This window comes from Peromyscus maniculatus, chromosome 6 (genome assembly GCF_049852395.1).
Source record: "Peromyscus maniculatus bairdii isolate BWxNUB_F1_BW_parent chromosome 6, HU_Pman_BW_mat_3.1, whole genome shotgun sequence".
In the NCBI taxonomy this organism is placed as follows: Eukaryota; Metazoa; Chordata; class Mammalia; order Rodentia; family Cricetidae; genus Peromyscus; species Peromyscus maniculatus.
Window position 1 is genome coordinate 121,466,297 of NC_134857.1, and position 18,425 is coordinate 121,484,721.

The 18,425-nt window shown below is 38.6% G+C and overlaps 1 protein-coding gene across 2 annotated transcripts in view; it reads right to left on the minus strand.

Annotated features, from left to right (window-relative positions):
- Nucleotides 1-18,425, minus strand: part of Bmpr1b (bone morphogenetic protein receptor type 1B) — a 336,975-nt gene that overhangs the window by 161,920 nt on the left and 156,630 nt on the right. For both annotated transcript variants that reach the window (XM_076575066.1, XM_016004741.3), the window contains exon 3: nucleotides 1,002-1,066. The gene's annotated coding sequence lies outside the window, so the exon portion shown is untranslated. The remainder of the gene's footprint in view (nucleotides 1-1,001; nucleotides 1,067-18,425) is intronic.

Below are 18,425 nucleotides of genomic sequence, written 5' to 3' on the forward strand. Positions count from 1 at the left end.
TGTCCAATAACTAGATAAAATAGTCATTTTATATAAATATTTATATCTAGAAAAATAAACAAACTGCATCCCATACTTGATACTTTAAAAACACCAGTAGAAAATATGAGAGAATATTTCCAAGTACAGAAAACACAAAATATGATCTTAGGTTAATGAATTACAACTTTTCTGTTACTGGCCAGTTCCAAGTGGTGTAAAATTCTAGTAACTCACAACTACAAAGCCCTATATGTGTTTAAGAGGTGTAGTTCCCCATATCATCTCATTTTATGTTCATAACCAGCATAGTTGCATGTATTTCTACTTTATACACAGAGAAACTGAAGTTCAAAGAATCAGGTAAGCTAATAAATCATAGTGTCCAAGATTGAAAGAAAATCTCAATTCAGGCAGTCTCACAAAAACTCATAGCCCCTATAAATCTTCTAGTGTAGGAAAATATCTCAGTAGGAATGTTTTTCCTGTGATATAATATTATAATTTGAAGCATGCTGAGCTTGAAATTGGCAACACACAGGATCATATACCCACTGTCCCCCATTTTCAAAGAGAATCCAGGAGAAATTCAGGCTTCCCTTTCACATAATCTCAACAACTGAAACGATCATCCCCTTCTAGTTCCTGTCACCACTTCCCTTTTTCCTTCCTCGGGCTTTCATTCTGTCGCTAAGCCTCCTCTGACTGACAGAAGGGTCAGACTTCTCAGTGCAGCGTACAGCCAGCCCTCTCCCTGATCACAAATGGATCCTACACTTTCAGCTTCATTTCCTCCGTGCCCATAACAGAAATCCCATGTCACACTCTAACTCTCCTCCACACCCTGTATTCACTTGAAATGCCATGTGCAGCACTGCCACACTTCTGTGCCTCTCCACAGCCCCTTCCTACTGTCCCCTCCTAGGGGCTGTATTTTAAGCCAGAACCAAGACTAGCTCCAACTACATGTTAGTGCAGGTGCAAATTAGAAGAAAAATTTCCTGGATGCTCTGACTTCTTACCAAGGTTTCTCGCGTTCCTCTGAGGAATGTGGCAAACTGCTTGGCTTGCACTGATGTACTGTCTCCTGAAAAATCAAAGAAAAATATAAGTAAAATTTCATACATCTCACAAGCTCCCAGGAGCAAAATTCTCACATCACTGCACCTCTCAGTATGCCTTTGTGGAACCTAATGGTATAAAAAATAAGGCAATAAAAATATGACCATATGGCAGTCTCTGAAAAATATTGCTGCCACATAAAACTATGCATACAGTGCTTCTGAGCTTTTGAAGCGAAGACCAACTGTTAAGGTGATTCTAACAGGTATTTAAGTTCCCGAAGCATAACAACTGTACCTATGAAGCTAACAAAGCATCTTTATAGAGAAGTTTAAGTATTTACGTGTCCAAAGGTTGCTGCCTTTTGGGGGGGAGGGTGAGAGAATAGCAAAGTTCAAAGTACAGTGCTGAAAGTCGTCATGAGCTTAGGAGTAATCAATAGCAATTAAAAGCTGCATTTTAAAACATGTGTCAGGTGTTACCGGAAAAGACATCTGTCTGAATAGCAGTTATTGAAAAGTTTATCAAAAATAGTAAATAATGTATAAAAAGTCCCAAGTGAGTGCTGAAAACCTTATTCAGATGACAAGCTGCCTATCAGTCGGAAGCCAGTACTCAGACTCATTGTCTCCAATATTGTTTCCACAATTTCCTAAGAGTACATAACATCACACTTCACTCTTTGGCTTAGGAAACCCTATTTATTGCACTATACTATTAAAAACTACTTTGACTTACTTATACTCCCAACAAATACCTTTTTGCAATCTTAATTACCACTTCTAATGCTTCTTTTTTAATTTTTTATTAGTTCCCTGAGAATTTCTTACATTGTATTTTAATCATAATCACCCTCCCCAACTCCTCCCAGGCCCTCCAACCTGCCAGCTTTGTGTCCTCCTTTATTTTCTTTATAGCCATCAAGGATAAGTTGTGCTAAGCACATATTCTTGGAAGTAAGGCCTTCAACTGGAGTGTAATCAAGTAATAGGCTTTAAGAAAACATTTGTGTTGACTGGATGCTTTCATTCAGTCAACATCGCTGAGTACCTGTGATGGGGTTGGTCACAGAGATACAGTCTTCTGACTCCAGTGGGTTTAGTAAGGGACAAAGATGGTGAGCTAATTCCAGCAACCACCATGATACAGCAATATAAGCAAAGATGTAGCACAGAAAGGATCAAAGTACTGGAGACAGAGCTCAGAGGTGACGTTTCGGAAGAGAAAGTGATTATCTGGGTTCTGAAAATAGTGTCAGATCATCAGAAAGCCAGGGAAACTTCCAAACTTTAAACATGCTGCAGGTGATGGGAAGACTAGGAATGTGGCCATTGGAGAGAGGAACTCCTCCAGGGGCAGTAACCAATCCAGTCATGATCACTGCCCTTAGACTTCCAATAATGGATCCATATTTTCTAGGTTTTATTTGTCTCTGCCTGTTCACATTTCCATTCATTTTAATCTAGATCTGTAACATTTAAAGTATTATCCCATGCCGCTTTTTTAGAGGAGTGAAAATATAATTATGCGTATTACCATTATCGCTTCTGCATTGGCATTTATCTTCACCTATTCAGAAGTATTTATTGACAACTGCAATCTAACAGGCTTTGGTTTAGACCTCAGAAAATGACAGGGAGCTGGTTGTCTCCCTGAGTTTGTATTCCAGAAAGAAGTGAGAATCAAAGAATATGATAATATCTCATAGCAAAGCATAAAACAATGAAAGCAAAACACAATACTGTGTTTTGAAAAGCATTATCTTAAGCTGAACCCATAGAGGTTCATGAAGGCATCATCATCTCTGTGATGATATCAAGAAAGGACATTCAAGACAGAAAAAACTGCCCATGGAACATTCCACGGGAGAGAATATTCTCCCTCCACATGATAAGAAGGGTTGAGGTGGCAGGTAGAAGAGCACATGAAGAAGTCCAATACTCGGGGCTGAAAAAATGGAGTCGTTTCCAGCTAGTGGTTCCTAAATATGCAACACATTAAAACCACCTGGAAAGTTTTCACAAATGCAGATATCTGAGTCATACCCATAAATGAACAGGCCCAGAGTCACTACAGTGATCCCAGATGCTAGCACTCTCTGAAGCTCTCCAGGGGATCCAGATAGATGGTCCAGCTGAGACATACTAATTTAAGCCAATATAAGAAATTGAAATTTTAGTTGAATGACATAACTATCCACTGAAAGGCAAGTTTCACTTAAAATTTATTGTTCACCAAATTATTTAAATTCCATCTAGACATTTAGTTAAAAGGAGCATTATACCTTAGGAATATATTTCTTTCTAAACTAAATTATCATTCAGAATAAAAATGATAGAAAGCATTGACTACTTTTCTAAATAATCAAATAATTTGGGTAAATATAGTTCCTTTGAAATGCTCAATGTAACTACTGGCTTTTATATATTCTTTCTGTAGATTTCTAGAATATACTGGCTTGTAAATAACTTTGTATCTGTTGAGAAGGATACACACACACACACACACACACACACACACACACACACAATATGTAAGATACATTTTCCTTACTATGACTTTCTTTTTCAGAAGTGGTATTTCATTATGTTGCCCAGGCTAGCCCTGATAGCCTAGGCTCAAGCAATCCTGCTGTCTCGGCTTCTCAAATATCCAGAACCATAGGTACACATCTGTTGTAGCATACTATTTTAAGGTGTGTTACTTTTGTTTACATTGCATTTGTTTAACTCTGTGAAGCTGTGTTACTGTGCCTGTCTAAAACACCCGATGGTCTAATAAAGAACTGAACAGCCAATAGCAATGCAAGAGAAAGGATAGGTGGGGCTGGCAGGCAGAGAGAATATATGGAAGAAGAAATCTGGGAGGAAAAAAAAGGAAGAAGAAACCAGAGAAGGAGGAGAACTCCAGAGGCCAGTCACTCAGCTACACCGCAAGCCACGGAGTAAGACTAAGACTTACAGAAGTAAAAGAATGGGAAAATCCCAGAGGGAAAATGAAGATGGGATAATTTAAATTTAAGAAAGCTGGCAAAAACAAACCAAGTAAAGCCGAGCACTTATAATTAAGAATAAGCCTCTGTGTGTGATTTATTTGGGAGCTGGGTGGGGCCTCCCAAAAAGAGCAAAAACAATAACATACCTCAGTATCCAGAATTGCTTTTTAATTATTCATAACTGCTAAAGTAAATCTGCCATTGTGGGTTAGGTATATCAAGTGCAGGTCACATCCCAAGAAAAAGACCTATCAACTAACATCTGCTTTCACTACTACAAGTTCCCAGTGCCGCAGCTCCTAGATCTATTACTATGGCAAAATACATAACTACTTGAGGGAACATAATTAAAAATTTGCCCACTCAATGCAAGATAAGACTATGATACTACTCTTTACCCACCCAAAACACATTTTACTCAAATTGCCTACAAACTTGAAGATAATTCAAAAATCTTTAAAAAATCAGTTTGCAATTAATAAACAAACCACATGGACAATTCCACTAGCATTCATAGTACATTCACTAATTCCTAGGTTTCACATTACATCACGGAGCATGAACTGTTAAGGCAAGTTGCATCCATGACCTGGACTAAACAAATAAATTAAATCCTAACTTACTGCACTAGATCATACATCATTCCTTCTTTAGAACACATTAAAACTATAGCTGATTATCTTAGTTTTGCTAGAGACATTGATTCATTTCTGATATGGCTGAATTATCATTGTTAGTAGCCATATCAATAGCCAAGAAAAGTGACTTATTCAGTAAAATAATTATTGTGAACTAAGACAATTTACCCTAATTTTCCATTAATTTTTGCCACATTTGGTTCATTTTAAAGGGCTTTCCAAAACACGGTCCCTTGGAAGCTCAGAGACGTTCTGTACACATTTCACAAGTGTAGCCATTTTCTGGATCTTGGATCTTAAATGCTGTTGTGTTCTGGCTCTCCCTCAAAAGCAAGCTGGGTGATGCTATTGCTGAAAGTGGAGAGGAATCCAAGGTAATAATGCAGTGAAAGGGCCCAGCCTGTGCAGACTAAACATCTAAAATAGCCCTAAATTTGCCAAAGCACACGTAGCCCACACACCCCTAGGGATAGAAGACCAGCTAGGCTGGCGTGGCCAAGAGTAAAGAAAGGCACACAGTTACAACCTCATCAGCTAAATGAAGGTGTTTGTGGCTCACATTCATGAAATTCAGTCACATGCCTATTGATACTTTACAAGATTAATTTTAGGAATCACAGGGACCTACCACAAAATAGCAATGCATATGTAGATTTTAGGAAGAGAAATAATTTTTCTTCTTTTTGAGTGACATTTTCCCTCTTTTCTTAAGGTTTTTTTTTTTTTTTTTTTTGAGTAGCTAGCCAAATAAAACTATTACCATTCATAAATTCTGTGTGGCTAAGAACTTAATGTAATTTAAAACATGTGCCACCCACAATCATTATTTTGGCTTTGGCAAAAGAAAAACATAAAAGTTAGGATACCATTAGATGCTATAAATAGAAATTGAATGTGTACACAACAAGATTTGATTGTGAAAAGCAGAGAGTTTTTCTTTTGACACAAAATTAGGTAATCAGCATTCTAAAGCATAACTTTTGTTAACTTGTAAAGTGGATATTAAGAAATGTGGCAGATTTTTTATATTCTTTTCCATTATGAATTCATATCATGTATTTTGATTATTATATCCACTTCTCTCCCTAACTCCTTCCACATCAGCCCCCACTTCCATACCCACCCACCCAACTTTATTTCCTCCTTTTTTAAGCCTATCACTGTGGCAGAGTTTTTTAAAGATAGCTAAAATGATTTCTCCCACCCAGAACATTCTTACAGCATGTCTTTAAGGCTCCTCCCGTGGTGGTGGGGGGGGAGACTGTCAGTTCCTTTTCATTCAATCTGGGAATTTATTACCATGGCAAATGTGACATTCTATGACTTTCAAGGCTAGATCATAAAATTTGATTGATGTCACACCTTACTCAACAGAACACAGCTCTGGAAAGTTTTAGCATTTGAACAGCACCCCACCCCAGAGGATACTATGCCGTTACAAAGACCAAACTACCAATGTGCAGAAAACAGCAAGTACCATGAGTCACAGTATGACTGGACAGCTCCTTGCAGCTTCAGGCCCTCCTGGTTCTGCCTCCAGACTACATCACTAGAAGGTGAAGTGTGGTGATAATTTGTGCTCTCACAAATAAAGCTTGCCTGTAGATCAGAGTGTAGAGGTAGCCACTAGAGGTCAGGCAGTGGTAGCACACACCTTTAATCCCAACACCTGGGAGGAGGAAACAGGAAGTGATATGGCTGGGTGGAGAGAGGAACTTTCTGGCTGAGTCTTCAGTAGAGGTAAAAAGTCTCTCTAGTAGCTGGTTCCTTTACTTTTCTGACCTTTCAGCACTCACCCCGATATCTGGCTCTGGGTTTTTATTATTAAGACCAATTAGGATTCATGCTACAGTGAAGTGTTTTTTAGAGTGGAAGAAAATTTAGTAATAAGTGCAGCCCAGTGACATTTGAAACAGAATATGTACCTAATGGGCTCTAGGTATTCAGCTGAGGAGATGCAGAAGCAGAATCTGGGAACATCTGATTTCTTTTCATTAAGTCATGGACAGAGCTGGGTAAGTTAAAAAAAACAAAAATAGGCTGTATATTTTTTCAGCAAAACTTAGAGAAACTATGTAAAATAAAGACAGGTTTGTTGGGTTAAAAACCGCACTCTTCTGCACCCGTTATCACACCAGAGACGAAAGTGACAGCAAGTACCGGACTAGATGGTGGTAGACATTGACAGAAGACAAATAAGGGTGAGATAGTAACTCAGACAGTGCTTAGTACACTTAGGAATATGAGAGTCGAGACTAGGGTGCTGCAATGTGTTTAAAAGGTCTCCTATGACCCTTAAAGGCACAAGAGCTGACTTTCTCTACTAAACAGGGCTACTCAGAATCCTAAGGTGCTGTTAATGCACCATCCTCACAGCAAATAATCCTGATAAAGAAGTAATTACCTTGCCGGGCGGTGGTGGCGCACGCCTTTAATCCCAGCACTCCGGAGGCAGAGCCAGGCGGATCTCTGTGAGTTCGAGGCCAGCCTGGGCTACCAAGTGAGCTCCAGGAAAGGCGCAAAGCTACGCAGAGAAACCCTGTCTCGAAAAACAAACAAACAACAAAAAAAAAAGAAGTAATTACCTCTAAATTGGGGGTGTGTAGCTTTTGCTAATACAGTTAGTTGTTAATATGGTGATTTATAAATTGACATATAAGAAACTCTAGAGATTGTTAAAGAATCTTATTATTTGGAACTTAAAGGCATAGGAAGAAACGGAATCATTGGTGGTAAACACTGGCCACACCTTCCAGAAAAAAAATTGATAACCCAAAGGATGGAATCCAGAGCACAGAGGTAAGAGCCAAGAGTCATCAGGAACAATTTCAGAAAAAGCCAGAGCCTCACTAAGCAAATGGCAATATGGCCAACAGGGTGGTTATTGGCTCTTTTCTCCTGTAAATAGGAAGAACAATTGGGATTTCCATAGCTGTCTAACACTGAATGTATGAGGAAGACAGGGAATTTTTCTTGTCAGCTCAAAGGTAGTCACAAGCCCCGTCAGCTCAAAAAGTTTCAGCACTCAAGGGCGCTTTACCCCTGCTTGCACCTTCCCAGTACCTTGGACTGTAAATGCATCTAATCACAGAAAGAGCCTGGGACTATGAAACAGAAACAATGATGCTTTGTCTACAGGAGAACTGTGAGTGGACGTGATCAGAGGATGGAAGATCACGCTTTCCAAAGATGACCACAGTAATACCCCTGTAATACTCCTTTACCATATGCATCCCTCAACTGGAGTTCTTGACCATAGTGTAGGTGAAGTTCTCTGATTTCATGAACTAAACAAAAGGGCAAGGAGTTTGCACCTTGCTCATTGTAATGTCTTCCCTGAATCAGCCAAATACTGCATTTACTGCTGACTCCAACACTAGGGAGGAACCTAAATTAACACAGTAGACAAGCCCAGGTTCTACACAGAAAGAGATTCCAGATTGTTAGTCATCCACCCCCACCATGCACAGCCTCATCTGCTCCATTCCAATGCTGACCAAATAAATGCATGGGAAACCCTGACCAGATGCAACAGCCCAACTCTCCACCAATTCCTACCTACCAGAAACTGTGAGACCACTATATAGGTGTAGATCTGTGCCACTATGGATTGCAACAGTCTGTTACATAACTAAAATAATAGATGAACAAAGCAAGAGAGAATCTACCATTTTGGGCACATAGGGAAAATGTCACAGAAATTGCTAAAAATAAATATTCTGATAGAAAGTTTTCAAAGACAAAAAAAATTGTGATGGCTGATATAGATTGTCAACTTGACAGGAGACAAACTTATGTGCATGCTTATCAGGGATTATCTACAGTAGATTAACTGAGGTGAGAAGACCCAGCATAAGCCATCTATACACAAACAGAGACAAAACTAAGCATCGGCACTCATCTCTAGGCACTTCCTGGCTGCACACACAATGTGATCGACTGCCGTGAGCTATTGCCACCACCACGTCCTGCCAGCATGACCTGTAAGTAAAAACAGAGCCTTCCTTCTTTAAGTCACTTCTGTCATAGCAACAAGATGGTTAACTACTACAACTGCCTATCAGTCTTTAAGTTAAACTACTAAGTAATATAAAAATGAGGCCATGTATTGAAATCATGTGATATCAGAGAAACATGGGCCTGCATAGCTTAATAGCTTTTATGCACTATTACTATCAATAGCATTTCTACCTGAGAAGTCAACTAGGGAATTTCAAATGTGAACTCCCAGTTGTTTTTTGACATTTATAGGTATTCTTTTTTTATTTAAAGTACAACTAGAAAAACAAAATGAAGAATCAGATATAATTGAAAGTCTTGTAATTCCAGAACACAGAGACCTGAGGCAAGAGGATAGTAAGTCCTAGGCTGACTGGCATACTCACTGAGAAACTCCCAATAATGGATGGACAAATGACCACAATGTAATAAAACCCAGAATATTTGTTCCAAACCAGCCACAGAACGGATGCATGAGACCAGGAATTAGAAACCCTGGAGTTTAAGTGTAAAAATGCTGGCAGCCAATGCAGTAATAAATAAGATTCCATGGGGGAGAAAAGATTTCAGAGTTTTTCTATAAACCTGCTGTGGGACAGTCTGTATGTCTGTATTGCTCTGATTGGTCAATAAATAAAACACTGATTGGCCAGTGGCCAGGCAGGAAATAGGTGGGACAAGGAGAGAGGAGAATTCTGGGAAGAGGAAGGCTGAGGCGGAGAGACACCGCCAGCCGCCGCCATGACCAGCAGCATGTGAAGATGCCGGTAAGCCACCAGCCACGTGGCAAGGTATAGATTTATGGGAATGGATTAATTTAAGCTATAAGAACAGTTAGCAAGAAGCCTGCCACGGCCATACAGTTTGTAAGCAATATAAGTCTCTGTGTTTACTTGGTTGGGTCTGAGTGGCTGTGGGACTGGCGGGTGACAAAGATTTGTCCTGACTGTGGACAAAGCAGGAAAACTCTAGCTACATAAACCTTCTAATAATAAAATTAATTCAAAACTATGAATATATTTGTAAAAAGATGAAAGTATTAACATGCTTAATATATGAAGAAAATATACAAATTAGTGAGGAAAAGTGCTTCATAAGCAAAAAGCATGAAATATACAAGAGACTAGCAACCATGGCATTAATCCCAATGTCAATGAATGAGAGAAAATGGCAAAGGTCACATGAGACTGACTTGAGAGAATCAATACTAGCTGCAATAGTGTTCAGTTCTAGAAAGGGTTGGGAGAGAAAGTCTCCTTTTACACCGCTGCTAGCAGTGTGGACTGACACAGGAACTCTGGCCAATAACTTGAGTGTATGACTGGAGTATTTACAAGGTCAGTGTCTTGAAGAACTTTTTCTCAGTGATTATATTTGTGAAAGTTTATCATGATCAACAGTTATAATATCACAGTTTAAATTTTGTATCAAGTTATGCCTAAGCAAAGAGTAAAGATAACCAATTACTATCATGAAACTAACATTTATTTAGAATTTACTGAGTTCTTCAAAGATGTTGTGACTATTTCTAATGTATTAATACTTCAGTCACTAGCTTCTCTATTTTTTTAAATAGAGAAATTATAAACTAGTAAATCCCCCAAAATATACCTAGGATGGAATCCTGCATAAGTCTGACTCCAATGTTTCTGCCCTGTCCAGTATATTTTTGTTCTCATTAATTATCTGTATGTATCTGTAAGCATTCCTGGACAGCATGAGATACAGAATGAAACCCTATTTCCGAACACCAAAACTAAAGTACATGAATAGATCAGATGTTTTAAACTCTTGAATTTTGTTATTAGACAATTAATAGCATCCTAATAGTGTTAAATGTTGACAGCAATAAATGTGTCATAATAAGCCGTGAACAGCATTGGATCTGACTCTTGTGTCACTACACTCACTGAGACCAGGAATAAAGCAGGTGGGATAATGCCACTGACTGCAGCTGATATTAGATCCACACTGTGCGCTTTCATTGACTTAGTCCAGAATCAGCTGAGATCTCAAATACCAGCAGTCCACAGATTGTGTGCAACCAACTACCCAATCCATGAACTGCTGTCAAGTTTCAACGCAATGATCCCAGCTACCACCGATGGAGGAGAAAAGGCATGTCATTGCCCTGTGCTAATAATTCTGTGCTAAAAAAGTATACATTTTCTCACAGGCACTCACATGCCTGACAAAGAAGAATCCCTAATTTTTTAAACAATAACTAAAACATTGCCCAGAACTCAATGTATTATTATCATTCTTAACTTGGCACTGTAGTTTTTCTAAAAACCACTGCACTCTAAATCTTGAGGCAGAGCCCTACAATCTTCTCCCAGGTGGAGGCTCAGTTTCATCCAGGTCTTGTCAAGGAGAGGACCGGGGACCTGGGACAGGGTGCTGTCACCATTGCCAGCAACTCCTAATCATTTCCATTGTCAGTTTATTAGCTGCCTGAGCAAAGAAAGCAAAATAAACCACAGAAATATAATTAAGTGGCTGACTGGAAGGATTCCAAAATGTCTGAAGGAAAAAAAGAAAGCTCCCTCAATGAAAGGCCACACGTGTGGCGTATACACATGTCGAAGCATGAGAACTACCAGCACGCTATCACCACCACCTTTTGTTGATACCTTCGAGTAACACACAAAAAGACAGTGATTGTTTAAGAACATGTGTGACCTCATGTGCTTGGAGCTATGCTCACAACAGTTTATACATTCTGTTTTAAGAGCTAGTCAATAGGACAATCCCTTGCTCTGCAAAAATGCTATGCAATTACTAATGCAAATAGGGCTAGTGTCCATTATCTGTAACGAGAGAGCTTGGTCTGCAGCATTCTCGGCTTTCTGTCCTGTTCTCTGCAGCTTCTCTATTTAAGTTTTTGTCGTCATTATTCTGAGAAGATGTCAACAGTGTTTCTATTCCTATTTAGCAGAGTTCAAAAGTATATGATGTATCTTCAAAGGCTTATTGTTGGGGAGAAACATAAGCAGGGACTACCCTTTAATTCAATGCCCACCCCCAGCTTACAGGGTTTGCATGTAATACAACCTAGAGATATTCTGTCATGAATCCCTAGCTCCCTCCAATGTAGATACATAAATACAGTAGAGATACTCAAGTCTTCGTGCCTCCACCCGTCACCTTCCCAGATAAAATAATTGTTCCATTCCAAGCTGGCTAATACTTCTTCAAGGTCCCTCTCTCCCTTCGTGGAACTTCAACAATCAGCCCTTTAACTCCCCTAAACTATCTCTTTGGGAACAGCTGGCTCAGGTCATGAAAAGTTTCCAATATAAATCTGCCCTTTCAAATAGTTTCAGTAACTGGAAATAACAAAGTTAGCCATCAAACTTTGAGGTTTTCAACTTTTATGTCCACTTTAAATTTAACTAATAAAATGTAATACTTTTTCATGCATGAACATCAAATCATAAATCCTACTGAAGACACCTATGTCTCATATACATAGCCAGGGGAGGCCCTGAAATTACCTAGGTCCTGGGAGATTTTCCACATCATCCCACGTAGAGTTCACTACTCATGAAATATACACTGTATAAAGGATGATCAGCCATTGAAAACATAACACTATGACCAATTTAAAATTGAAATTTTTCTACAATTTAAATATGATGATATGTTTGTTTTCATGCTGTGTGCATGTGTGTGTATGTTTTAGGAGTGCTTAAGTGTTGCATTTTCTTATAAAACTTAACTGTCATGCATCACAATTACTCCTGACTTTATTTCTTTTTCTATGATTGCAGTTTTTCTGAAAAGAAAAAAGGACAAATCTCTACACTCAAACGCAATTTAAAAATCCAAGCAATTATAAGTCAGAAATATCAGATGTATTAGGTAAGCTGGAAGCTAACTTTAGCTCCAACATGTGTCATATGTAATGTCTGCCTCAAACGAGAAAAGTTACCAGGGTTGTAAATCAGGAAAAACATGGTACTGGTTATCCAAAAAGGTGGTGGTGTTGCAACTTAACATGTGGTGAAAAAGATACTGCAACATGGCACAGATCAAATTTCATCCTCTTTCAAAAGTCAATATTTAAACTAAAGAAGCCCAAAGCCAAGATTTTGTGCTGAGAGACTGTTTGGGTTTGGTTTTTTTCTGCAGCTGTGTGGTCGCATGTCATTCTCTAAGTGCTCTCCTGGCTGATGCTTCCCCTAAGTGCCAAGGAACTCACTTCCCAATGTCCCTTTGTGTTCTCCAGCGCCACAGATGCTCCGTTGTTGCACCACGGGGCTATTGCTTTATGATCAGAGCTGTGGAGTGCCGTCAGATGTGTTTGCCATATCAATACTCCGGTGCGTACATGTAAACATGAAAACAGACACGCACAATTTGTTCTTTCAGTCTAAAGGATAAGTCAGAATATGTTTTCTTTGAAACACATTCAACAAGAAGAACACTTCTCCAGTGTGCCACCAGATAAATCCAGAAAACTCAGCCTTGCAAAACTGGACCAGCTTTAACCAAAGTTACTGTATCTTTGATTTTTTTTTTTCAGTGTCTTTTGCTGTGTGGAGCGAGAAAAAAATTTGTAGAATTAGAAAAGAATATCCTGTAAATTTTGCAAATTCAATTCAAAATATTTTACATAACTCAGGTTAGAAAATAAATGGATTCGTATGGACTTTAAATATCTACAGTAGATAGTGCCCACCACCACTCAAGCTTAGAGAAGGTACTACAGATTTCTTGTGTTTTAAGAAATAACATAAAATAATTAACTCTGGTAGAGTTTTTAGTATAAGTCAGGTATCTAATACATGTTAGCTCAACTGATCTTCACAATAACACTGAGAAAGGGGTCCGTATTCTCATTTTAAAATGAAGATTTTCTTGGGATACTGAGACAGAAGGATCACAAGTTAAAAGCTAGTCCAAACTACAAGCAATAACTTATCTGAAAAATAAATAAATAATAACAAGAATAAGGAGTCTAAACATGAACATGGTTCACACATGTAATCCTAGGCACAAAAAGAGGAACGTGAGCCTAGGTTACATAGTAAACCCTGTGACAAGACAAGTGAGCGTGGGGAGGGGGGCAGGTATGACTAAAAGTGTGCAGACCTCCTTCCGATTCACATGTTTACATTCAGATGTCCGACTCCAAAAGCATGGCTTTCTTCTGCTCTAACAAAGGTAGCTAAAGAAGAGTCTAGTGAGTTGTTTGCTGTATACAAACTGGTCTGCATTGCTACCTGGTCACTAATGTTAAAAGCATACTTTCCTTTCTTTTCCATAACTTGAGCAATTCAAATCAATCAACAAGCAAGAAGTCAATGAGAGGCAGTACATAGGAATACAAGAAGAGGTCTCTGTAGTTCAGCAGATAAAACTATCAAAACCATCAATAAAAGAACTTAACACAAGCCGGGCGGTGGTGGCACACACCTTTAATCCCAACACTGGGGAGGCAGAGGCAGGCAGATCACTGTGAGTTCAAGATCAACCTGGTCTAGAGTGAGTTCCAAGATAGGCTCCAAAGCTACACAGAGAAATGAGAAACCCTGAACAACACAGTATTACAATAGATCACAAATAACTATCAAAAGGTCAGTAATAACCATATGGAAGAACATATTTTAATATTTTGAAATAATATTAGGAGCTTACACAGTATTCAAAATTGTATGGGATGAAATCTTCCTAGTTGCTTAGTAAAATGTGCACTGCTAAAGGATTTGGGGAAGCTCTGTGCACCAGGGCATAATTTCCATCCTGAGGACAATAAACATCCATGCTAAGAACAACACACACAAGCATAAAAGATGTCCTGGTGAGGTAGAAATTAGCTTGTTCTTACGGAATATTTTAGTATTAGAAGAAACAGAGGCAAGGCCCCACTAGTGATAAAAATGTGTAGCCTAGCTTCGATAACAAGGCTCAGCAAAACTGGAAATATTTAGATACACTTTCAAAACCAGAAAGAAACATTTAGAATGAATCTCTTATTCTAAAGATAGGGGGAAAATTAAAGTGTTAAATGGTTTGCCCAAACTCAACAGCAAAGTCAGGGCATGTGCCACCTGCCATAGCAGCCAATTCTGTTTGTACTGTGATGTCCCACACACTCTTTGTCACAAGGGGTCAGGGGTCCTATGAGTCATCATAAGAGCATCATGGGCAGCTGGGGCATAGACATTCAGCTATGGCATTTCTGCTCTGATCACTTTATGCACTGAACTTCTGACATCACTTATTAAAGAAAAGAATACTTCCATATTAAAAATAAACAATTCCTGGCTACATTAATTACGATCAAAATTGCTGACAACAGAAAAGAAAGCCTTTGCCCTCAACAAATTAATTAATTAATTCAACTATCAAGTAACAAATGTTCAGTATAAACAGTACATGTCAAAAACCCAGCTATGCACTGGGTGAGTATAAATTGTCAGTCTGTTCCAGGGTTAGATGAAGGTGAACTAGAAAGTAGAAATCATTAATCAGCTATTCACACACACACACACACACACACACACACACACACACACACACACACACACAGAGGCATTGTGAGGGGCAGTTACAAAACCAAGAAAATATGGTGTGTGAAGATGTCAGTCTAGTAGAGCTAAAGTGACTGCAAAATCCAAAAATAATTAAAAATGTCAGTGCTCAACAACCAAGCTGAGGCTGCAGAGCAGAGCCCATGAAGAACTAAGCGAGAGGAGGCAGGGTCATCTCACAGTAAAAGTAGCATGGGTATCTATCTAGAAAGGCTTCATAAAACACAGTATTATGGTGGAAGAAGTTTGACAGGAATAGTAGGGGTAGGGGAGAAGACTATTTCAGGTAAGAAATATCAACAAAAGGAAAAAATCCTGGGTAGAAATTCCAGAAACTGTGAGGTCTATTCAAGGACAGAGTAAAACGTGACTGATTCACAAAAGACATGTTACAGGTGGTTGCCACATCACACAACAGTGTTATATGGTGTGCCAATAAACTGATATCAATCCACATGACCTGCAGGGTGGAAGACTAGGAGCCACCAAGGGCTACAGTTGGGAGTGGCAGGATGGACCTGCCTTCAGAGAGCAGAAATGGGAAGACAGCTCCCAAAGCGACCTGGCAGAAACTACTAGTTTGCAGACAAAAGTATTATATTTTTCTAACACATACTGGAATTTAAAAATACATCAAATAAGCCTATAAGACGAAGAGAAAATCATGTTGACATGCTAGTATAGGACAGAAATACTAATAAGGATTTGTGAAGCAGCCAGCTGAGCAAATAGAGGCACTGGCCTTGCAAGCCTGTTGAGCTGAGTTCAGTGCTGTGAAGCCAAAGGAAGATGGGAAAACCCGATTCCACAAAGTTGTCTTCTGCTCTCCACATTGTGCTGTAACAGGCGCACGCACACGCACACACACACACACACACACACACACACACACACACACACACACACGAGCATACAATGATTACTCAATATGGTTAATTTTTACAAATATTAAAACAATTGAGAATCATAAAGGCAGGCAAAAACATACTATAACCTACAAGGGTAAAAACCAGGAAGTCACTTGAGTTTTTAATTTAGGAGTGACATCCTGTGAATGATGCTTGAGAGAGTTGAACATAATACAGTTTTTCACATCAAATAGGGATAACATTATGAATGATTTAGGAAAGTTTCTAATCAAGCAACTGAAGTAGTTTAGATATGATGTGGAAAAAAAAATAGCCTGCTAAGAAGTAGTACAAACACAAAAGAAGACAAGATTTTAAAAGGCATTTTCGAGGAAAATAAATGAAATCCCTCAGTTGACCACCCCAGGAATAATGAAAAATTTGCACAAGTCTGTAGCAGCGACAACACAGAAGTTCATTTTTTTCTTCTTCTAAACAAAATCCACAGGTAACACGCTGGTTAGGTATGGCTTCTCCTCAACGCTAAAAAGGCCCACACTCCTCTGTCATCATTGATTTGTGAGACTTCTGGCCCCTGTAGAAGTGTGTCTCTTAGCCTTTCCACAAAGCAAGGACGACTGGTGAGGAACAAGACAAGCCCTCTCTTGAGGGAAAACTCCAACTCACCAAGCCTTCCTACTTGCTTAGCTGTCTGCGGCCACATAAAACCCAGAAAAAGACCACACTTGTTAAAAAGTGAATGTCTCAGTATCTTAAGGTTTTATCACCCATTCTAAGTACAGAAAGAAATATTTTCATACACCTCTTTATTGTTGGCCTGTATAAAATTTCTCACTGACTGAAAGGTCCTTCATAAACTTTCTCCTTCTGTCTGTAGTAATAAAACTATACAACACTATAAACGTTTTCCATGTTTAACTCCAAGATACGTGGTTTTCTGGCCACAAACAGTGGAGCTTTTGTTTTTTTTAAAATTAGAGCAAACCCTAAAGCCCAATTTGTCTCAAAATGCCAAATATTTTCTCTTCTTATGTTCTAACGTGACTATTTCATATTCCAAGAATGTGTAGCTGTGTGAGATACTCACTGCACTCTATCTCTGCTAGAAATGGTTCCTTGACTTAAGGAATACGACAAACTATTCTGCCCATTGAGAAAGACTTTAAAAATAAAGTCCAATCCAGAGGCTGTATATGCTACAAAGTAATGTCTACTAAAGCAAGAGTTAGAGTACTTTAGCTATAATGAGGAGACAGTTCTCTTAGAACTAGTAAATGCCCAAATAATGTTTACTTCTATTGGGTCATAATTTGACTTTCAAAAAAGAAAATGACATAAAAGGCTGGAGAGATAGCCAACTGGCTCAGATAATACACGATGCCATCATGAAGATGAGAATTCACACCCCAGCACCTATTAAACAAACCAGGCATTCAGTGAATTTCTGTAATCCCTGTGGATTGTTGTGGCATCTAGCCTAGTCAGGGGGAGAAAACCCGTGAGTGCCAGGTTCAAGAAGAGACCTTGCCTCAAAATGAATAGGCAGAGGGTAATAGATGGGAGCATCTGAAACTCTCTTCTGATCTCTGTGTACATATACATATATAGGTATGCACACTGGCACACATGTACATATACTGTCACACAGAGATACACACCATAGTAATAGTAGTAGTAGTATTTAGTTACATGACTACAACAGCCATTAGTGTTTGTTAGTGTTATTGTGTTGGGTTGTATGAGGTTGTACTGTGCTTGAGATAGGTTCTCTCTATGTAACATAGAACTTATGATCCCCTTGTCTCAGTCTCATGAACACATTCAGCACACTACCCAGCCTAAAACTGACATCTTAGAGATTTGCCTCATTTCTAACCCTTCATATTTGCAAAAGAAAATACAAATTTAGCATTCTAAACCATTTTAATGAGGTAAAAGAGGTTATTGGTTTTTATAACCATGCAATACTTCAACATGTAGACATTAACCCTCCAGTTAACACTACTTCAAAGCCTATTAAGCTTTTGACATGGAAAGCATGCAGACAATTCAATTAACATTTAATTCTTTGAAAATGAGTTTTTAAATTATCTTTCATTTTGACCTTTTCATTTTTTTATTTTTAAGAAGACTTCAAAAATAATAAATTCACGAAACTTTTCCAAGCTGCAACTAAACTCATACTCTCTACTCTAGATTTTATTGCAGATAGTTCTCAACTCACATAATATTTTTATTACCTGGCATTTTAATCAAAGATCAAAAACTTCACTGGCCAAAACATTTCCAAAACTCTGTGAAGTAAATTAACTTTATGAAATGGAACCCAACTACATATTTTCTA